Source organism: Lissotriton helveticus, chromosome 6 (assembly GCF_964261635.1).
Source record: "Lissotriton helveticus chromosome 6, aLisHel1.1, whole genome shotgun sequence".
Classification (NCBI taxonomy): domain Eukaryota; kingdom Metazoa; phylum Chordata; class Amphibia; order Caudata; family Salamandridae; genus Lissotriton; species Lissotriton helveticus.
This window is the reverse complement of record NC_136067.1, coordinates 1,413,151,631-1,413,176,156: the sequence shown is the minus strand read 5'-3', so window position 1 is coordinate 1,413,176,156 and position 24,526 is coordinate 1,413,151,631. Positions and strand designations below refer to the sequence as shown.

Genomic DNA, 24,526 nt, shown 5'->3' with positions numbered 1-24,526 from the left:
AAACTCCCAGAGACAACATCCAGGGATAGTTACAACATACAGTGTAGGAAAACTCTGCCTCGAATGGTTACAGAAATCCACACTGGCTGAAATTAAGCAACACTTGACTTTACTTAAAGACGGTGCTGACTTGCGTGATTTCATAATGGGACCACGCAAATAGCGACAAAAACGTTTCATAGCGGCCGGTATAAACGCTACTTACAACGAAGCTTGGAAAGTGATGCAAATTAAAACAGCAGAAAAAATACGAGAAATTGATCGTATTAATCTGGAAAAATCATTTTCTGTTGTGGACAATGGGTTAATGACTCTGTCCTCCAGAATATATTCACTGGACAGTATTGTATCATCTGCTATTGATATAATAGAGCAAGACTTACTAATGTTACAACACGGTCAGTCCCTATGTCTATAGCTCCTATGACTTGGAACGTAAGTTCGTTCAATTGGCGACCCGGTATAAACCCCCTCTGATCTGGGTGAATTATAGACTTAATTAATTTCGCCAGCCTAGATGGGAGTATGCCGGAGTAAATTTTTAAGTCTGAATTAAGGAGCGAAATGGGCCGATATGACTATTTTTTTCAGATCTTTATTAGGCTTTGCTATTAAAGAGATTGTGGCGTCTGACCAAGAGGCTGGAGTATGTTCCCCCTGCAAGAATATTTTATTAAAGAGTCTCAGTAATGGGGCTAGGACTTCTTCTAGATTGTCTTTATATACTTAATTCGGCAACCTGTCTGGACCGGAGGCTTTATTCCTGGACATTTTTCTCAGCTGGGCCCGTACCTCCCCCTCCTTAATCTCAGTGACTAAAAAGGCCTTGTCGGATTCACTCAACTGAGGTAACTCTCTCGAAGCCCACCATTTTTCCAGCCTCGGACTATTCTCCTCTTGATACACTTCCTCCATGAAACTTCTAGCCTCTCTCCTGATCTCTGCATCTTCTGTAAGAAGCCGCCCTGAACCTTGCTGTATCAATGAGCTGATATTATTCCTACTTCACTCCGTTCTTGCCTTCCAGGCTAACAAAGAGCCACACTTCCCACCCAGCGCCTTGAGACCCTACGGGTGAGTAGTGCGCTATATAAATGACCTGATTGATTGATTGATTGACTTCTCTCCATATTCGAAATTACGGAGCTTGCTCACTTCCCACCTATCCTTACTCAACTTGTCAGCTCTAGCTTTAAAGTCTGACTGTAGCTTTAAAAGTTCTTTTTCAAGGGCCAGAATTCTATTTCTATCTTCAAGAGCTGCTAGCTGCAGTTGTTGCTCCTTCTTTTTAATTAAGTCAAGCTTGTGAATATCTTTTTCTTTCCTAAGTTTCCTATTTAATGCCATGTGTGAGCCACAAATTCCCCTTAAATAGGACTTAAGTGTGTCCCATACTGTTTGTTCTGAAGCTGTTCCGTCATTAAATTGAAAAAACTCCAACAAACTCCCTCTAATTTTGGTTTTAATCTCGTCGTTTAGGAGGATAGTTCTATCAAGGGTCCACCTGTACTCTGAAGGGCTAACCTTAAAAATAATTTTCAGTTAGACTACAGAGTGATCCGACAGTCCTACTGGGATATGCGATATTGGAACAATATCAGACAGAAATGCTTGGTCTAAAAGAAAAAAATCTATTCTGGAAAACTGACTGTACTTTTTACTGTAAAAGGAGTATTCCCTAAGGTTACCATACTTAACTCTCCAAGCATCCTGTAATGTAAAATCCTTCATTATGTTCTTAAGGGCTAGAAGCGATTTATTTGGAGATTTATATTTAACTTTAGAGGTACGATCTAATTGGGGATCCAAAATAAGGTTAAAATCTCCTCCTAGTATTGCTGGAGCTGTGTGTTGTATCATATACTGCTCCAACTTTTGAAGAAAGCCGGAATTATCTTTGTTAGGGCCGTAATAAACAGCATATAGAAAACACGAGCTACCAATAGAGAGGACTCCCGCCAGCCACCGCCCAGACTGATCAGTTCCCCAATTGTGCACCCTGATTCCCTTATTTGCGCGTACTATTATGGCTACCCCTCTAGTAGAGCCCTTTTGCTTGGAACACAGAATTTCCTGAACCCAGCTGAGTTTAGCGAATACTTGACTACATACTTCTGCTTCCAGGTGGGTCTCTTGTAGGAGGTATACATGAGCCTCAGTATTTTTTAAGAATTCACAAACTCTTTGTTGCTTCTTTCGGCTTCCTAAACCATTCAAATTCCAGGAAAGGAATTTACTACAAGGTATCGTACTTAGGGCCATTTATCAAATAGTACCAGTAGTGGCCTAAAACAACAACTAAACCTAAAGACATTAAAACTTATGGCATATGAGGACATTTTAATTGTTTTTTCCCCTCCCCCCAGTGACCCCACCCCGCCCGCCCCCCGAGGAACCCTCCCGTCCTGTCTGGCGTTAACACGCCTTAGGGGGCCCGCGCCCTTAGAACACCACCACCCTAAGTGAGAAGAATGAAGGTTTTTCCCCCCTATTCAATCTTAAAGACTCCCACTTTTACATTTCCCATGTGTTTTTAATTTTTTTATTTTTATTTTTTGATTATTTTAACAGTTGCACTTTTTGTTTTTTATTGTGTATATATATATATATATATATATATATATATATATATATATATTTTTTTTTTTTCTTTCCCCCCATTTTTTCAGAAAACAAACTTGTCATATGTTCTGTCTCTTCTACTAACCATCTAGTAGTTAAAGGCGTATGGTACGTACACCTTCTTGAGTTAAACATTTTTTTTTTTTTTTTTTTTAAACCTTACAACTTATTCTAGCAGGGTGAACTATTTCCTCATTTTGGATAGTAGATCATCAACTTCCTCTGGGTAGTTGCAGGTGAACATCTTGTTATTCCACATAATTTTAGGTAGAGCAGGAAACTTCATCTGGACTTGGGCTCCCAGTGAGTGAAGTTCTGGCATCCTAGAACCCAACTCCCACTGCCTTTGAGCCGTTTTCCTCCTATGTCGAATCTGATTTGATAGGGATTGGCACGAAAATGGAGAGAAGAACGTGCAAGACATCTACTTAGAATTAGTTCCTTGACCCTGTATGTTTGGAAGTAAACCATAATCTTCCTTGGTGCTTTACGATCAGGACAAGCCTAAAAGGGTCTCTGTGCACCCGCTGGATCTCTGCTTCTAGGTCGATGTCTGAGCGATCCTTTAGTATGTCCTCCCGAAGTAGCCTACAGACAAATCCCTTTATGTCCTCTACTTCGGCCCCTTCTGGTATTTTGAGGATTCTGAGGTTGTTCCGCCGACTCTGTGTTTCCAACCTCTCTAGATCCATCATAAGGGTTCGGTTTTGGGCTTTGATAGAGTCTATATCCTTGCAGTTCCCCGTTGAGAGTTCTGAGAGCGTGGTGACTTTGCTTTCCAGCACACTGGTTCGGGCCGCTATTCCCTCTAGCTTATTATTATTATTATTATTTGCTGTTTTATAACGTGCTCCATTACTCCAGAGTATCCTGGCTCTAAAATATCGAATCTATCATGTAGCCCCCTTTGGTTTCTCTCGGAGATCTCGAACTTGTCCAGCAAATCCTCCCTCAATGTTTGAAGCAATAGACCCAGTCTGTCCCTCTCCGCCTCTACTGGCAATTCACGCTAAGCACGAAGCGCAGGTACTTTTCCTAAACTTTGCATGTCAAAAGAATAGATATGACCTGAGAGCAGAAAAGATAGTTACCCATCCCTGGATAGACAAGAAGGGATTAGCTTCTGACAACCATATAACATCTCTATGTCCCACATAATTCCCATTGAACCCCTATCTCAACCCCCATCTCGGTCCTCCCCCCCCCCTCTACTAGTGCTGTACACAGTTTCGTCCCTCATCCTGGGGGTAGTGGTAGGCCGGGTGAGGCTGAGACGGAAAAAGTCATAAAGCCCTGACGAGAACACGCAAAGTAAAAAGAGAGTTCGAAACGCGTCGGCACAATGGAGACAAGTACCTAAAGACAGCTAGCAATGAGTTGTTCCTTGCTTGACTGAGATTCAGATTTAGTCTTTCAGTCTTTTCTTATATTGTTTTGAACACTTACCGCTTTCTCCATTTGATTTCTTCTTTATTTGAGTGTTCACACACTTCTTTTTTAAGGAAGATAGTGTAAATAATGAATGTTTATGGTGTTGCACAAACATTTGTGCAAATGTATATATGAAATGTTCAGATTGATGTTCTGTTGTTTATATTTTTGTATATGTGTCTTTGAATAAGTGTATGTTAATTGTATATGGTATATCTTTTTCGGACAAACTAATTTCTAAGTACAAAAACAAAAAGTAAAAAGGTATAAAATAAATAATACCAGACAAATTCTGAAATTTTCTTTATTTGTCACTCCAAAGAAGGAGATCACTTATCTGTTTGGTCAGCACTTGCTTTTTTCAAAATATTACATATGGTCCAGCTGACCTTACGTCCCAGGACCTATCTCCCTGCTTCACGAGGCATCTTTTACAATTAGCATCTTCACGCAAACCATATTTATACAGCTGGGCCGATGTATAGTACATTTGGTGTAAATATTTAAAGTGTACTAATCTTAGAATGCCACTTGCTGTTAGTTGCCCCGTTAACCAGCAACAGCTGTACCAGTTGTCCTCCGAGAGCGGTTCAGAGAGAATTGTGTTCCACTGATCCATTGCAGCCGCCCCCATAACAGCCCCCTCCCTCTATGAGGCATGACACAGTCGCGTGACCAATTTAGCACGGGATGGAGTGGTATAGAGAAGCTGCAAGGCATTCAACGTTGGCGGCTCAGCAAGAAACTGCGGGTACAGCGCATGCAAAGTTGAGTGCAGTCGTGTATATATAAACATTCGCATTGTAGCATTATGCCCTCCGTCAAACACAGTTGCTGCCCCCACAAAGTGACCATCGGGAAACATCACCCATGGTGGACATTCCGATCTCATTAAGAATTTTTAATGTGCCTGTATCCCCGGTAACCAAGAGCTCAGTGTGGTGTAACAGCTGAAGGTCTGGTGCATAGTGTGGCAGTTTTCGCGCACGTTTCCCAAGCTCTTGCCACGCTCTAGCTGTATTTTGCACTGTGTCTATCTCCCCTCTTTCAAAAATGGTGTTCTTGTTGACTATCATAGCTTTAAGTGGTATCGGATGTACGGCACCTGCTAAACACCGCTACATGGGAAATATGGGCCGGCGCTTGTCGCCATGAATAGGCATAATGTGCCTGTGTCGAGAGAGAATATAACTGAAAATCCTGTGCAGTGAAACCACCCTGTTCATAAGGGAGCGATAAAAATTCCCATTTAACTTGTGGCTTTTTCACGCCCCATGCAAGTGTGACTAGTAGGGAGAGAAGCGTGTCAAAGAAATGGTGTGTTAAGTACACAGGGATATTCTGGAATAAATATAGAAACCCAGGAAGCACCACCATCTTCATTAATCCCTTGGGCGCGGCCGCGATTCTGCGCCTGTGAGGCGTTTTTCGAAGTGGGCGGGATCATGACGGCCCCCAGCCGTCATCAGCACACGAGCCCCGTGATGCAGGACGGCTGGGGGCCGTCATCAGCATCGAAGGGGTTAATGCCATCCTGACAGCGAATGACAATGGTACACACTATTTTGGCTCCGCACCCTTCTAATGAGTCAAGTTACAAAGTATTTTCACATCATAATCCATGTACAATGCAATTTACACATTTAAAGAACCACATTCAATTTCCCAAAGCGAGATCAATCACAAGTTCTTGATGTTTAAAACTTGATCTTTATTCAGTTCTTTTTTCTTAAAAATAGCCAACGCATTTTGTCCGTAACCGGACTTCTTCAGGGCATAGCAAGTTTTATAGTGTTCCAGAGTAATTGCACCCGTTGATAACGAATTCAACTCAAATTAATTTTAAGTATTGCCTATCATCTCTAATGGCAATATAAACTTTGCAGTCTGATTTTTTGTGAACGCTGGAGAGTGTAATCGCAAAAGTATGCGTCTCGTAAAACATGTGTTCATCTGGTTCCGTGGTAGTACTACCACGGAACCAGATGCAAAGTAGATACTGACAATAAGCACCTTCTTACCATGTAGAATACCTTGTACCAGTATGTACCGTCCCAGCTCCTCATCTTATATATGAAGGGGTTCAAAGGGGACACCTCTTTTTATTAAAATCATAATGCCCCTCGTGCAGGAGGAGTATGAGGCGGCACGGCGCACCCCCGCCCATCTACTAGCCACCGTCGAGACTGCTCATTTAGTAAGGCGAGTCTCCCGTAGTAAGGCTATCTGGATGTTATGTCGATCAAGGTAGGAAAGTACTTGCCTTACTTTCTTGGGATTATTAAGACCCCTGACATTCCATGTTAACCATGAGATTGCATGAGTTCTAGTTACCGCCATGCTCTAGGCTTCGAAATATAAGAAGGTGCCGTCTCCCATAACCCATCACTAAGAGTGCCAAGTCTTGCCTATGCTGTATGTCCAATGCCGAATCAAAGATATATAATTCCCCAACAATCCCCCCGCCCACTTGAGCAACGGAACCATGCTGAGAATCCCTTCCCGCACAACAAAACAACATTCATGCTTTCGCATGTCTTAATCTAGAAATACACCTCTAGGGGTGCCCTAGTACAATAAGGAACTGTAGTGGGGTATTCCCTTGTAGGGGGTGTCACCAGGAGCAGTTAGCTCCCCGTAAGTACAGGGAGGGTCGAGGTAGGTATTAATAAACAGCTCCTCCATAGGTATAAGGACTAATATTGGATTCTGAACATATATACCTCGCATTTCCCAACAGTGCATGCATACCATCAGATGACTAGTAACTTATTTGATATTGCACACTATGCATGATGAACTATGCAAAGTACTAGGGATTGAAGCTACTGCAGAACAGTAGTTATAATCTGTGTAGAACAAACAACATAACACTAATAATCAGAGTTTGTAACAACAGTTTGTGGACAGAGTCCCATCTCATCACACTTAATAAGCGTCATGGGTTCGGTCCCCTGTATCAGCGTCAGGGCCTGCCTCTCACGCCAAATATTGCTGCTCAATCTGGCGCACATATTGCATGGCTTCTTTGGGTGTCGTGGAGATAGGGGCTCTCCCTGCATGTTGTATTCTCAGGCGTGCAGGGTTTAACATTGCATATTGGATTTGTAACGTTTGCAGGCAGTTCTTCACGGAGTGAAATTTCCTTCGTGCCTGCTGTACAGCCATCGTGAAGCTCCACTTTCATGCCTTGGTAGGTTCTATTTCCTTTCTCCCTGGCTAGACGTCATGCCTTGTCCCAATTCAGATAGTTAAGAAGCCTGGCTATTATAGGACATAGAGGGGCCCCTGGTAGGGGTCGGGCGCTAGAGACCGATGAGCTCTCTCCACAATTAGTACATTTGAGAAATGTTCAGCTCCCAGCATATCTTTGAGTAGAGTTTCAACGTATGACTCCATAGCGCCCGGGTTAGTCGACTCTGGGATACCAGTTATTCGTAAATTGTTCCTGTGCGAGTAAGCTTCGAGGTCCTCATTCTTCGCCTGGATCACCTCAAGGAGCTTATGGGCTCCATATCAAATCAATTTTTCATGTATTTATATAATCTTGTTAACTATTAAGAAATTTACTTTGTATCCATCTTTACCAATCTCTATTTATTTATTATAAAACAAAACTCAAGTTATTGTATTCATGGTGAAATTATACACAAAAATGTAATAAAAAAATGAATTCCAGTGACAGGGTAAAAAGGGTCCTGTTCATTACTACGGATCACAACATGGTATGCTGCCACCACCGTGCCTGTGCTGCTTAACTCTTGGTGAAGGCAATAGCCTTCCACCACTATAAGAGAAGCGCTTTGGGTGCCCCTCCCGGTCCAACAAGACCGCAATCCATGAGACAGGGCTATGTTATGGCGCACATGCATGATCCATGTTCGCCTATGAGAAGAGGATAAAAACTAATCAGCATTAAGGATCCAGACAACAGTACAGTTAGGCACTAGGGGCCAGGGTAAACATCTCTTACCATTCAGGGGACTTTGCTGTTGTAACACCCATTACCCTTGGTTTTGACTATTCCTTTAAGGTATTCTGTAATGCTATTTTATCACATCATACCCCCTTGTAAGTGTGGTTAAAGTTGCCCATTTTGATAAAGATTGCACTTGCTAGATCGCTAAACTTTTGCTTGACAGACCTATGTAAAATGGACACATTCTTAATATAGTAAATTCGGATTTCAGTTTAATTTATGTAGGATTAGCCTTTGTAATTGTGCACAAATGCTGGGTATGTTTTGTTAAGTAGCTCGGGTTACAAAACTGAAATTAATCATACAAAACACTTTCTTCTGTTTAAATGTTGTAATACTGTGGTTTTCCTGGTCACAGTGGTAAGCTTACGTAAGATCACATGACCAGGTCGGTACCAGGAACTTCAACTGCATTTGCACAGTTTCACTTTACAGAGAAATATGGATATCTGAAACTAATGAGGTTAACTTCAAAGCTAACCGTGGTAAAGGGGGTTTTCTACTCATCCTATGCCAACAAGCTGCAAACAGTATGAGATTGATATTCTTAGTTTAAATTGTACAGCCAAGAAATGGATATTCCTCCGAGTTTATTTACAATGAACCTTGTAGAAGGAAGTCTTAGGAGACAGGATATTAGTGTGAATTCATAATAAGCACACGATTGAGCATCTACAGAGTAAATGGTCAATGTCACCTATCATGAAACAAAAAAAGTCCATAGATGTTCACTAGATATTTGTTGGAATTTTTAGGCTGGAGAACTCGGAGATCTCAATCTTTGTTGTGTATCAAAGAAAGCTGTAAGTGAAACTGTTTAAATCTTTGTAGTGTTACAAAAGTGAGGGCCTTGTTGGTTAAGGGAAGCATGCAGGATGCTCGAGTGACAGGTACCAGTGGAAGTGATAGACGACTGCACTACTGTTGATCATTCCAAGAATGAGAGCATAGGGTAACGGATCCCATCAAGACAGTGGAAACCATCTAGAGGTCTTGACTGGGGTCTCTGGAAAGATAAAAAAAATATGTGGAGGAACCAGTGATGCAGAAAATGCTAATGCAGGAGATCTAAAGCAAGAGAGAGAGAGATGGTTGCGTAGCGAGCACCTGTGCCTTTTAGTCATGTTGAAGAGGAGGAAGTGTAATCCAAGTGTCAGAAATTATGATAAGGTTTTCCATTTCCATCTCCAGCCCCCATTGGGTAAAGGTTCAGGTACTAGCTTTATAGGGCTTAACAGCCTTCATGGAGGGAAGTGGACCGCAGAAAAGATTTAAAGGTCTGAAAGAGAAGAAGAAACAGTGGAGGAAAAAGTAAAGACCCAAACCCAGCTCATGCTAAATCTAAAGCTTAGGGGGTATATGACGGAGTCCATGGTATTGAGACTGCCAGGGTAAAGGATAGGGGAGGGCGAAGCTACATCGAAGTTCAGTGTATGCTCCTGGAGGCAGAAAGTGTCTGCCTCACTGCCTTTCTGCATAACTTACCTCAGCTTCACTACAGGAAAAATAAAGCCAGCTCACTTTACAATCCCCAGTACCCTCCTCACAATGCTGCTTTGAGGCCTCAACAAATCTACTCGGCCACTTGCTATAGCGAGTCACATTTTATCAGGGCAAGCTAGATTTGGGGCCTGTTCGCCCCTTCTGGTGAGCTGACACACAAAAAATGAAATCCAGTATTTGTAAAGCACGAACAATTACCCGAGCGTTTCAAAGCGCTGGGGCTGCCGGGAAGATTAAGCGAGCTATTGCCCAGAGTCGCATGGTGCTGGGCTTACCTGCCGCCAGGGTTTGAACCGTGTGCCCGAGTCAGGCGATCTGGTCGCTGCACCACACCTCTTCACAACAGGTGTTCTGTTCGCTCGCAAAGTAAAGGAGCATTAAAGATGCCTTTAAATCTGGTTTTCATCTCGTCACATTTATTCTGTGTTCAGAGACAGGTCAAAAGTCTTCACATCCTGAAGTACTTTTTTCTCTCTGACTGCAAATTTCGAGGATTTTGTAATGTGAACTGTCTGACAAACTTGCTGTACAAAAAGTGTGAAATGAACGGCTTTAGGATGTCATGTTCTAGTCTAACATTTAAGTAGCTAAAAAGATAACTGTACAAACATTTCAAAATAAATTGCAGTAGTTCGGAAAGCCCTTGTTTTGTGTTTCTGTGTGATGGAGAAAATATTTTAATAGGCAGAATACAAATCACAGTACTTTACTCAGTGTTGTGCAAATTATAAATATATTTGCTGAAACCCAATTTCCACAGGTTGTTTTTTATACACTATATTGTTTTATAAGTAAAATTGCATGTTAGATGGAACGTTTTTGGCCATTTCAATAAAAAAATGTGCGGTCTGTAAATGACAGTGCACTACCACCTCATGCTTTAGCAAGAGGTAAAAACGAGTTTTTATAGGTGAACTGAGAAACATTCCTGCCCCGATGGCAATGCTATTTAGTAAACTAAAAGGAAGGTCAGGGGTCATGTGCACCCTCTATGTGGGCTACATTCTTATTATACACGGAGAAAACATTTAGTCTATTAAATGAAACCAAATAATATTTTTTGTGAAAAGTAGGAATGATGAACACACTTATTTGATGGTGCTCTCAAATATGATAATGAAGAAAAGGGCAGCTATGTAAAATAAAATATTTACCTGGATCACACAATTCCAGACCAGTTTATGGGTCAAGTACATTACAGTTAGGTCAAGTAGATTATTCAAGTTACTAGACCTGCATATCTAATACCATTGTTATGATTTGTCAAGGCCTGGCTTTGTACATTTGCGGCACTGTCTCACAGCCACACCACACCAGCTGTTTCTAAGTAGTGAGTACTATTTGAAGGACTGATCTGAGAGATCAAATCACTTTATCTGGATTCACTGAAAGAGGCGATAACGTTGAGAAATTCTTAACAAAACTTATTTAGGAAATGTGGTCCCGGACTTGCCTTGATTCATTAGTAATCTAACCATTGCGATTACCTCTGGTGCACTGAGTGCTCATCAGAAAGCACACAGCAACAATATCTGGAAAGGTTTACCACTGGAGTTCCCAAGAACAGGTTTCTTCCACATTTCTGAATCACTTCTGAGAGGGAAAAGACTCACTGGCATTTGCACACGGGATGTCCTTGCTCCAATTATAAGAGCTACGACCTTAAAGATATCCATCACCTGGCTAATTGTCATGAAGTGGATTGGTTGATTTCCGAAACAGGCCTAGCTTGAAAGACTCCAGAATAAGAATAACCTTTACTGGTGGCAGAAACGGTAAACGGGTTATCTGCAAGGTAGGTACTAGAGTTTCTGCTGCCTTAGGGTAAAATGCACAAGTACTAACCGACATACAGAACCACTAAATCAGAAAGATCATTTAACATTTATATTGCATCTGTAACTAATGACATTGACTATCATACATTATGAAAGATACATGCAGATTTCAAAGTGTTTTTCAAGTTAATATACGTCTGCAAGCATTAGAATGCCAGTGGCATGTCTATGAGACAATGGTGAAACAAATGAAGGATTGAAGAGATTAATTTAGGCTAAAAGAAGAAAAGGAAGGAAGGAGGGATAGAAAAAGAAAGGATAAAGAAGGGGCAAAAGAGGAAGACAAAACATCAGAAGGAGAAAAAGAAAGGAGGAACAAAGCAGATAGGAATATAAGGAAAACTGGGACAATATTAAGAGTGAGGAAGGAAGTAAGGGAGGTGGGTGAGAGGACTGAAGGGAAGGTACGAAGTAGAAGAAGGAAATATAGGAGAAGATAGAAGCAAGAAAGAAGATGAAAGAAGGAGTGGAAACAAGCAATGAGAGAAAAGAAGGAATGAGAGAAAGCAAAAAAGAATGGAGGGACGTAAGGAATGAAAAAAAGCAACTGTAAAAATGCAAATAAAACGGTAACAAAAGGTACAAAGGCAAGAAGAAACAAAAGAGGAACAAAAAAGTAATGGGAACGAAGGACAGTAAAGGAGGAACAATGGAAATAAGGAAAATATATGAGGAATACATCAGAAGGAGAATAGTAAATAAGAAAAGAGAAGGAAGAGAGAAAGGAATGACCAGACAGCTACTACCAGACAGCCTGCGAGCTATTGGTAGCTCACAATTGGCATATTAGAGACTAATGGACTGGATCAATTGGTTTCTTTTTTATTTTGGTTGAGTCCCTGAATTTTGCTGCGTATATTTTCACTGATTAGCACAGAAATCCAGTATGTATATCTTATCCCTAGCTTGCACTCAAATGGATACTGGGCCCTAGGTAGAAAAGCGTGAAGGGTTCTTTCAGGGATAAAGAAGGGAACAGGGGCAAAGTTAAGACCCAAAAATTTCAAACCAGGACATTCCACTGTCAACTAAGATTCAATACAATGTGGGCACTCTGTCAAAACTATAATCTTTGGCTTAAAAAGTTTTGATTCTTGGCAGAAGATAGCTGTATCCCGACTTTGAAGGAATCCAATATTCCTTAATTTCCTCACTCAACATAATCAACAGTGGACACATTTGAGAATTAAGCCAGTATTTCAACAAAAGAGTCCAAATAGGTTCCATTTTTTTTTCTTTTCTTTCCCCCAGAGATGGGGGGATTTAGAAAGCCTATTTCCTAGAAATGTTTGAAATACCTCTAATGATGAAGTATTTTACTCCATAAAGGGTCAGGTACCCCATAGATATTAGTTGTAAGGAGTACCCTGGTGAAGTACATATTGATAGGATCTACAGGATGGTAGCCACACTAATTAAAGCTGTGCATGAAAGAAGGGAATCAGACATTGGGGTATTATTTAATGATTCCAAATGGATTCAGATTAATGGAAGTACCCACATCCTCAATTTAATTTCAAACCTTACAAGGATTCATTATTTTGCCTCTATATCCATTCATATTACACACATGAACTTCTTCATAAGGTCTCTAACAAATATGTATCCTACATAAACTGGGAGCTGGGTGATCTTCCTGTGGCCCTATTCAAATTTGGAGAGCCTCGGACAATCCTTGAAATGAGCAAAATCTGTGGTGTAGAAATTCCCCTAAACCGGATACTTTGCTCGGGCACTTGCAAAAGTTTTCAGCTTACCTCTAGTTAACAAAAATCAGATTTTTTTGGGGTCATGGGTAACTAGGGCTAAACTGGTAGAAAGGATGCAATAAGAATACGTGTGTGCCACTATTGTCTGGGGGCTCATTAAATATATATTAAGGATCAAGGAGCCATTTATTACAGGGACGAAAGACAAGAACCCACACTTCCATAAATTTCACACCATATACTTTAGGGATGAAAAAAGATAAACACTATTTAATGTGTTTACCTTGGCGATTAATTGCACCAGTTTTATTCATCAATTTTCACGAAAAGAGAACATGTCACTATAGTCAAGAGAAATATCAAAGCCTTAAACGTAATGGCCATTTAGTGTCCAATATTTACAATGAAAAATTCAATATTCACAATGCAGAAATGTGATTTAAACAACAAATTGACAAAACATACATAAATTGTGAAACTGTGCAAAAATAGTACACAAACGTCATTATGTGATATCATTTCACAAATAAAATGAGGGGAAGAATTATCCACATGTTTTTTTAACATAGCATTTTTTATGAACCAACAATTTTTTTAAAGACTGAAATATAGTATTTGGCAAAAATGGAGATTTTTAGTAGATCTCCAAAAACAACACGACAACCTCTCGGTAGAAATGTTGATAGGCTTTTAAATCATAAACAATTTTAGATGTTTACAGGACTTGATCCTATCCGCTTGATCCTATCCTATTCGGGCGGATAGGATCAAGTCCTGTAAACATCTAAAATTGTTTATGATTTAAAAGCCTATCAACATTTCTACCGAGAGGTTGTCGTGTTGTTTTTGGAGATCTACTAAAAATCTCCATTTTTGCCAAATACTATATTTCAGTCTTTAAAAAAATTGTTGGTTCATAAAAAATGCTATGTTAAAAAAACATGTGGATAATTCTTCCCCTCATTTTATTTGTGAAATGATATCACATAATGACGTTTGTGTACTATTTTTGCACAGTTTCACAATTTATGTATGTTTTGTCAATTTGTTGTTTAAATCACATTTCTGCATTGTAAATATTGAATTTTTCATTGTAAATATTGGACACTAAATGGCCATTACGTTTAAGGCTTTGATATTTCTCTTGACTATAGTGACATGTTCTCTTTTCGTGAAAATTGATGAATAAAACTGGTGCAATTAATCGCCAAGGTAAACACATTAAATAGTGTTTATCTTTTTTCATCCCTAAAGTATATGGTGTGAAATTTATGGAAGTGTGGGTTCTTGTCTTTCGTGTAAAGTTATTGGGCCCTTACCCCACTTCTGTCCGTATGGGCCATACTCTCCCTTTTTGAAAAATTTATTACAGGGAGGCAGATCAATATGCTTAGGGCAGTAAGGGAAAATGTGTTCAATGGAACAATCTAGGTCAGTAGGACATTGTACATTATAATCATTAGCTTACTGTGAATGTCTACTGCTCATGACCCACTTGCATATCGCATTAATTGTTAATATATAGTTTTTTTTCTTTTTGTCACTTTTCCTAATGTAAAAACCTTCTCTTTACTTGCAAGAGCCTGCAGAAACCAAAAATAGTGCTACGAAACACAAATGCCGTAATACCTAGCTGCACAAACAACCAAGAGTGCAATCAGATGGAGAAGAAAACTTAATTGGCAAATGGAGACAACCAAGTTTAAGAGGCACACATTCATCTATGTGCAATATATCTAGCTTCAGTCAACCTCACCTATGGAAGTAAAGACTTACTAAAGAATTAGAAAGAGTTCAACACTTTCCCAACAACGTAAAATCCAGTTACCAAAGTAAACAGACGTGCAAAGAAATTACTGCATCTAGGCTACCAGATGCAACTTGGGGATTATTTCCATGCAGCTCCCAGCTACACATCAGTGTGACACACTAAGGGTTCTCCTTCGCCCTCCGCAGTCTGCCCAGTTTAGTCTTCCAGATCCTTTTTTACCCCTCACCCCCACATTGGTCTCCCGCCGCCTACCCAAAGGCTGAGGGGGTACGCGCACCCCACGCCCCACAGAAGGAACAGGAGGAGGGCCCCACAACCCCAGCCACCGCTCACAGCCCCGATCACCATCTTTCCTCTAGCTTCAGCATGGTTCATCTCTGGGAGCAGCTGGTAAGGGGTAATGAGGCAAACGGAAGCATACACTGACAGGTCCCGGCCTCAGACCTGGTCTACACCAATCCAGTAATGTGAGTGCTCTGGAGGGTTTATTTACTTCCAACATGGCCACTGTCTGCGCCCACGCAGTGCACTCTGACCATCAGGCATAGGGTAACCAGGCCTGAGGGCTAAAGCATTAACCCCTTCCATGCTGGTGACGAACCCCAGCCGTCACGCCCCACGGTGCTCGTGTGCTGATGACGGCTGGGGTTCGTCACGGCCCCGCCCTGTTCGTTCGGCTGCCGCACACGGGGGGAATCGCGGCCGAACGGAAGGGGTTAAATAAAAGATAAGGATGGGCGGCAGAAAAATCTCCTCCACGCTGTGGAGTCTGAGTTTTTGCCGACCTCGCCAGTGGCAAAACGCCACATACTGCGCCGGCAGAACAGAGTTGTCCACCTACCCTTAATCCTGACAATCTTATGCATGTATTTCCATATCAGTAAGCATCCTGGGAGTATGGTATAAATAGCATCCAATTTAAATTGCAAGTATGTGTACACATTTTTATTATGGAATCGCTGTAGGTAATACAAGCTGAGCTCACAGCTCAGTGTATTTGCTTGGAGCCCTCACCATAACAGTAGTAGTGTTGCATTAACAATTCACATATAGTAGTCTGAACAACAGATATATATATATATATATAAATATATATATATATAGATGCAAACCTTGCTTAGTAGCAGACAATACTTTTCCAAGATCCATACTGTGGTACTGTAAACTGAGAGCCAAAGGATATGGCTACAGGGGGCTTGAGCCTTCTTGTGAAGTTGACAGAATAAACATGAAAATGTGTTGCCCTTGAACCCAAACAATAAGTCATGGCCGTCGGGCGACAAAAATTCCAAGCCATTAGGTAAGGCCATATCGTACAGTGCTAGATGAAGATCTTGCATCTTTTCAAATAGTTAGTTAACAGTAAACTACTTATCAATTATAAAGTATGTAATCTCTTCATTTCAACAGCCCAGTTCACTTTACAATAAAGATATCATCTGACATAACTTTTTGCTAAAGTCTTCTGAGTTAGCCTTCTAAGCAGTTTTAAATATACTTATTACAGTTTTCTTTTAAAGAAGGCAATGGTTTTAATTTATCAAGAAAATATTTTTTAAAGTATTAATTCAGTTAATATTCAATTATTATTGTTAGGAAATGCTCTCTTTGAATGCTGGGGAACAAGGGATCAAGAAGCTGCATGTTACTCGAGGATATAGACTGGGAAGCGGCTCTCATGCACCTGTGTGAAGTAGCGATCAAACAGATATTGCGCCTTATACAATATAAGATCCTCCACAGGGTCTATTTTGATAGGGAGTGTTTACACAAGATGGGGAGGGTGGAGGACCCTGCATGCCTCAGATGCCGTGCGGAGCATGGCACATACATCCACACTCTCTGGGAATGCAGTCACATTCAAACCTACTGGCACACGATCATGGGAGAACTGAAAAAAATACTGGGGGCAAACCTGGGGCTGGATGTGAAATTCTTTCTCCTAGGTATTCCCACGAATATCGACCTACCGCGTTACGGCTCTTGCTGGCCAATCTTGGGTTAGTGGTGGCTAAAAGGGACATAGCCAAATACTGGGGAGCACAACACCTTCCTACACTTACGGAGTGAAGTCCAATATGGATCTCTACATGGCTGCGGAGAAAGTGGTTTATAAGGCGAGGGGTTGCCCAAGTAAATTTCGTATAGTTTGGTCCCCATGGCTGAAATATTACAAGTTGGATCTCGATGTAGAAGGGGAAGCCCTCGCTCTGTCTCATGGGAGGTCAGGCTCCGGCCTTTAATATCTGAGGCCAGGACTACAGGGGGGTTTGACCTATGTACTTGCTTGAATGATAATGTTGCTGTGAATTTGTGTTTCTTATTGGAAAGCCTGCTGCACTATTTATTGTCCATCGCTCTGCCTTCATGCCTGCTATTGGTCACACTTCTTGCATTAACGACTTCTTTTCCCATCTGTAAGTTTTGCTTTTCAATGCATAAAATAAAAAATTACGTAAAAAAGAAGCTGCATGTTTCAAAAGAAACATTAACATACTGTGAGGTAAAGCAACTCAGACCTTTTCATAAGTGTGTGCTTTCAGTAGGGCTGCAGTCAGTAAGGCCCATAGGACTGTGGTAGATTGAGCCTTTCAATGTTCATTTATCTGTAATCGAGGAATTCACCATCAGCCAAGAGAAATACCTCCCTAACCACAAAAAACACTGCTTAAACTTACACCAGGGTTTCTGAAAATATGCAGAAGACAATAGACACAATTATCATAGAACCACATACTACCCACGTACAAATAAATCAGCCACAACAGAAATAAATAAGAATAAACCTTTAATTGCAAGGAACAAGAAATAGAACTGAACTCTTTATTGAAAGAACAAAATTAGTACACTGAAGGGGAGCAAGAGGCCTCCACGGACAGCACCAATATCACAAACAGTTGCTAGCTACAGCACAGAGAGGGAAATAGATGAAACTACAAAATGCCTAATTTAACTGACAGAAAACATTCCCACAGTGAATTTTGAAAGCTTTCAATCAATTAATCAGGATTCATAAAAGCGCGGCTAACCACCCAAGAGGTTATCCAGGCGCTTCTAGGTTCTGGAGGCTCATTTGAACAGCCAGGTCTTGAGGGCCATTCGGAATTACAAAAGTAAGGCGATTGTCTGGAGCTATCGGAGGAGGCTGTTTCAGGTCTTTGCTATGATGTGGGAGAAGAAGTGTCCTTCAGTTGTGCTTAGTTAGGAGCATGGAGTTTGAGCAAGTGAAAGGGAAGCGGAGCGTAGTCTTCGCCAGTTGGTGGAAGTTCAGGCAGTGGTTAATATAGGTGCGTCCTTGGCTGTGTAGAGCCTTGTGTGCGTGGGTCAGCAGCTTGAATTGGCATCTCCTGTAGGGGGAGCCAGTAGAGTTGCCTGAGGTGGGGAGTGATGTGGGTTCGTCTGGGAAATCCAAGGAAAGAGTCTGGCTGCGGTATTCTGTATGGTCTCTGTAGGCGGTGTGCGGCGATTCCTAGGCAGGGGACCTTGCTACATTCCAGTCGGCTGGTGATGAAGGTCTGTGTTTCAGTGTGTAGGGGCAGCCATTTGAAGATCTTATGTAGCACGCGCAGAGTGAGGAAGCAGGTGGACTAGACGGCGTTGATCTGGGAGTTCTAAAATTCTAACATAAAAACACAGCAAACTGGACAATCAGTAAAGTTTAGACCAAGACACGATAAAACTGAAATCACTTTTCTGAAAAAAAAAATATATCCATGCCTCATAAAAACTCCCATTATACTATAAACACAAAAGCTTGACATCAAAACAGATTGGCATCACAAAAAGGAAGGCATAAAAGCATTTCCACAGAAAACTGTAGAATAGACGAGACGTCACTACAAAAATGATATAGTGCAAATAAAGACGCTCAAAATCCGTTAAAACCCCAAGTCACGCAGAATGACCTGAGCCATGTAGAAAACAGCATGCATTTCCTCATGCACAGCTCACATACAAAGAAATATGATCTTCCATGAGCAATTCACCCACACAACCATTGACTTCACAAGCCTTTAATAGGAGTACAAATTGAGTGTTTTACAGTGGGAAGAAAAAAGACAGCTTGCAACTGTCATTTTGCCGCACTACCAAAGATAGTAAACTAAATAGTAGAGATACAAAATGGTCAATGCATATACACATATTGCCTCATGCGAACATCTGCTGAGCAAGTGCAAATTCACTTGTTAAAACCTTTTTCTCTCAATGAGGGAATGTTTTCCCCAGTGGTAAGAAAAGTTTTAACTTGCTCAGCAGATTCTCGCATGAGGAAATATGTGTATATGCGTTGGCCTTAAGTAAGCTCACAATTCTTTATTCCATACATGATTTGGTATACAGATTTAGTAACCGTTCACTCGAGTCATCATCTGGACACCTCGGTTCATAAGCATTTTATGGAGGTATTTCTTTAGGGCTCTGGAACCATTTTTTTTTTTAGTTTTATAAAGCGTGAACTAGACCCGAAGATATCGGGTATCAGAGCGTTTACATAGCATCAGTTTCGTTACACAAGGACACATTCATTTTTGTTAGGCACGGGGAGATTAAGTGATTTGCCGAGAATCACAGGATGTTGAGCGTCGTTGCAGACTCGAACCCGGTTCCCCAGCTTCATCGTCGACCGCTCTAGCCGTAAGGCTACATCCTCTCCTCTGACAGTCAAAAAAATAGAGGCAGATCCCTTTACCAACATGCCACACATTCGTCCTGCCTCTCTCATGAGTGAATTTATGACCTTTTGCAAGTTGGCAAAGAGATGGGGGAGGAATTGGTGTATATCCCACTAAAGGTAAGCTTTAGGGTGTGCACAAACTCTAAGGCACACCAGTCCTGAAATTATCGTTTGTCTGCTTCGGACTCCTGTGAGCAGATCTACTCACATGAAAATGTTCACACATGTAAATCCTTCTTACTGAAAAGCAACTTTTGTGACTGTATGCTACAATGACATGCGTAGATAGCTCTTAAGGTTTTGAACCTTTCTGCAGAGTTAGTTTATCTAGATTCTATAACCTAAATAACCAGTTACTGATACAGAATTTAGTATTTGCTCACAATTATGACAACGAAAGCTGTAGCATAATGAGATGAAGTGATCTGCCCCACAACTACGCAAAGTGGTCAACTGGAGAATGTCAGACTGGGAGATCTCCTTGGATTCTCAGTTGGTAACTAGAAAGACCCCAGGATATAGCGGCATGGATTAGCAAGTTTAGCGGCACAAAAATGGAAATTTAGCGGCATTTTATTTGGCCATTTTTCCTACAACAAACACAGATATCTTAGTTTTTTTTAGTTATTTAACAACATGAAGCTATGTATATTTGGTTTATTTACAATGTAGACACTTTGTTTGGCTTCAAGGTGCCGATTTTGCGGCAAACTGCGAAATCACGAAATCCTGGCCTCAATTGTAGCATTGCTATGGGTCAACAAAAAGAGGTTGCATTATGAGCAAAGAAAAAAAGAGTATGCTAAAGTCTAGTCTATTGCTTTGAGTTTTAAAAAATAAAAGTACATTTTGAAACCCGAACCATTTCTTTACATTAAAGTAGAAAAAAAAATGTTTGTTTGTGGATTATAGAATATATGGTCCTCTGCTTCCAATAGTGACAGTGTGGAGTCCACAGAAGTCAAAAGCACTGCATTAGAGAACATGCAAATATGTTTTTAGAAAAATAACTTAATTATGCACATGGTAATTGAACCCACAAGGACTTCGCTCCCTGATAGACATTGGTAGCTTTTGTATACCCTGGTACTAACTGCTTGATCCTAGGGGCAATGGGAGAGAAACATTTCAAAGATATGCTATTTTGTCTATGTCAATGTTGAGGGTCATATGTTTGTTGATTACGTTTATGATGATACCCATGCTGCATTAGCCATAGACATAAATATGTCCAGTAATAGTGTTGATGTAAACAATTTATCATCAAACGGCTGACATTAATTTCAGACTAAACCAGCACTGGTAAAGACAAAGGTTCTATGTTTGGCTGCCAGCCCTTTGCTTTGTCAATGGCTGTTGTCTTTTTTTGTGACAAGTTTGTCACTTGAGCTTGCATCATGATATAAAACAAAGGACTTCGTAATACGTAGCCAGCTGAACTGAAACTAGAACAAAGACTCCCAAAGACCCACCTGAAAGGGTGAAATGGCAGTGAGAAGAGCCCCAAGAAATGTATTTCTGCACAGTTTTTACCCTCAACACAGACATAACTCTAGGATCCCCGCTCAAAGGTACAAACATTCTGGACAAACCGTTGCTGTTAAAACGTAGTCACAGGTTACAGCTCCACCATCATCTAATTTCCTCCCACAATGCAAACCCTGCGGATATTCCAGGGTTCTTGACTTACAACTCTTGGCAAGAATAGTGTATGTCCCTTTCATACACATATGCTTTGCAGTACAGAGACGTCTTTTCAAAGCCATGTTTTTCCAGTCCTTATTGATTTTTGTTTTCACCTCCTCCCGTTTGAGGTTCACTTTGGGGTTTGAGTACTTCTTGATAACGTTTCAAATTGTAGTTTGAGAAGATTGTCAACATTGACTTTTTTGTTGTTGCTCAAAGTAGATTACTGCTGGGTATCTATTTTGCACAGTCTCCCAAAATTACATTTAGGAGCTTCCAAGCTCTACTTTTTTTATTATAACTTCAACAAGCATTGGCAAAGTCAATAGGGCGTGCCTATGCAAGATCTGTTGGCTTTGTCATTGTTTTTTCAGCAGAGTTGCAAATGGCTGAAAGTAAAGAAAAAAGCTTTAGGGCAGCCAGCGGAGACTGCTACAGCTTTTTTTTGTTTTTACTGTCAGTTATGTCGCACTGCAACCAGTGCTGCTATATGATCTATACTATAATGTCCCCGAGGGCCGAATCGCACTTGTGACCTTTGCATGCGCCCCCCTTTTACAACAGGCAAGCATCTATTTACAAGTTGATTGACATGAAAAAAAGCAAGTAACTAGCGTGTTGTGCACAGTTAACTTTTGGGCCACCTTCATTTTTAAAGACATTCTGCAACAAACATGTAAAATATGAAAAAGTTGCTTAAAAATTCCAAACGTATTTTATTCCCATGCAGACCGGTTTCCTCTTAGCAGTACATAAGACTAAACCAGTGCAACTATTTTTATTTTTTACGGAATAGTTTTCAAACATTAATTTTGAAACGTTCATGCTTCCACCCAACCCTGACAATGCCAACTGTGAACCAAGAGGCAAGTCAGTTATTTGCACCCAGTTGTATGGACGTGGTTGCGTTTCTACATGAACTTTTTAGTAGAATCAAATGTTGGAGACGATTTCGTACAGCGCACATACTGAATGTATTTATTTCAAGATCATATTCTAGGTAATAATAAAGAGCAAGCATTGGCAATGCCAATAGGTTTCGCCTATTGCCTTTGTCAATGTTTTTTGTAAGTACCAGAAGATGCTACTGACTTGGGGAACCGGGGTTGTCTCTCGGCCTAACATCCAGTGAAACTGGCCAATTCATGTTTTCCCCCCAGTGCCATAACAAAACGTGTAATTGTGCATTATATCTGGTGTTTCTATTAAGTGGCGAAATACTTTATAGAACTTTTAAGTGCTTTTTATAAAAGCTGCCCGTACTGTGAAAAATGTGATCTGAACACTTTCATTGCCTGCCAGTGTCCTAGGTGAGAAGAGGAAGCCTGCCAGAGAGTTAGCACATCAGGTGAGCGAGCAAGGGTCAGGAAGCAAGGAGACGGGGTGAAGGAGGCACGCTAGCACTGCGCGACTGGGTACATGGGTGGACAGGCGGGCACTAGGGAGCGGGAGATATCGCCCTTAGCTGGTTCTTCTGAGTATCTGAGGCAGGCCACCAGCAGTATACCTTGATGCACATGCATCCCTTAGTGGTTCCTAGATGTCCTTGATGTGCTTTGGAAATGATGAAAGGGCAGATTTTAGGGGGAGATATGCAAATGACCTCTCAAAATCAGGCCATCAACCAGTGAGAGTTCGCTGGCTACCAGTGCATATGTTTTTCAGCCACTCTGTAAACATCGACCAAGAGGCCAACCTTTAGCAATGTATGTGCCAACTTGCTTCAGCACCTCATCCTCCTGACATGCCTTCAACCACTCATCAGCAGGAAATGTGATATCACTATCTTGTAAAGCATGAGTAGCATCCATGGAAGAAACACATTCACACATTCTATATCATCGTCATTTTCTTCATCCAAATCAAGCAAAGGCATTCGGTAAAGGCAGTCTGCTCTGAGATTATTTCTGCCTGACACAACAAATGGTAAACTTGTACTCATGTCATTTCGACACAAGTCTGGTCAGTCTGGCACATTGTTGTGACTGCCCCCTGTAACGATGAAAACAAAGGGTTTATGATCTGTATGAAGTTCAAACCACCTGCCCCAAACACACATCTTGAATTTTTGAACTTCCCAGATACATGCCAGAGCTTGAATGAATGAATGCATTTATAAAGTGCAACATTCACTCCAAGGAGCATCTTGGCGCTTCACATTCTACGGTACGGTATTGTTTCTCAAAATTCCGGAGTGATCTGGAGGCAAACGCAATGGTTTGTTCTTCACCTCTTATTTTTTGACTCAAAACAGTACCCAGCTCTTGAAGACTGCCATTCACTGCGATTATCAAGGTACAGTCTTCCCTGAATGAAGACAATGCTGGTGCTTGTATATTTAAATCTTTATTTTTACATACGCGGTTTGTACTTCCTCGGACCAAATACATTTTTTACCTTTCCTAAGTAAAAGCCTGAGAGGTTCTACCACCAGAGCATATCTTGAAACAAACCTAGCATAATATTCGGCAAGACTTAAGGAGTGAAGAGCATCACAGTCTGTAGGTGCACTAGCCTCTTCTATGGCCTTTATTAAGGAAAGTTTGGGTTTAATACCAGATTCTGATATGGTGTTTCCCAAGTACTCCGACTCTTGGGTGGCGAATTTACATGTATCCTTTCCAACTGTCAAGCCCCTGTGCATTAGGATGGAGAACACTGTGTCCAGAACAAGATTATGTTTCTCCATGGAATTAGCAAAGACCAGTATGTCATTTTGTTATGCCTGGACCCCTTTATATCTGTAAAAACATCCATAAGCTTTTGAAAAGTGTTGGCAGCTGATGCCAGCCTTAAAAAGGTAGCCTAAGATATTTGTAGGCATCAATGGGCATGACAAAAGGGGTCAGCTTCTGAGAGACTACGTCCAAAGCAATCTGATGGTAAGCCGATCTCACATCAATGACGATTTGGAGCTGCCTAAGCTAGCTAGCATTTCCTGTATGAGAAGTAGGGGATGGCAGTATACCAAAATGTTAACGTTCAAGGTTCTCAAGAGCATAATCTCACATGATTTTTTTCTTTTTAACGTGTAACAACAAATGGAGCAACCCACGGGGATTACTCAAGGGGCTCTATGATGCCTTGGCTGTATAGATCCTTCAGCAATTGTTTAAGCTCTTCTCTGACAGATAAAGGAATCTATCTGCATCTTGTGAACAAAATGTTTAGCATCAGGTTCAATTCGGATGTGGTGAATAAAACCAGTGACAGTACCAACTTGTTCACTCAACAGCTCCTTGTGCCTATCTAGAATTATCTTCAGTGGTTCCTCCAAGCTACATATCGACTTCTCAGGAATGTCACCTAGCA

At 41.0% G+C, this 24,526-nt stretch overlaps 1 protein-coding gene across 1 annotated transcript in view; it reads right to left on the bottom strand.

The window, feature by feature from the left end:
• The window catches only part of SOS1 (SOS Ras/Rac guanine nucleotide exchange factor 1), a 780,124-nt gene that overhangs the window by 719,128 nt on the left and 36,470 nt on the right, over positions 1–24,526 (bottom strand). The gene's annotated exons all lie outside the window — the stretch shown is intronic.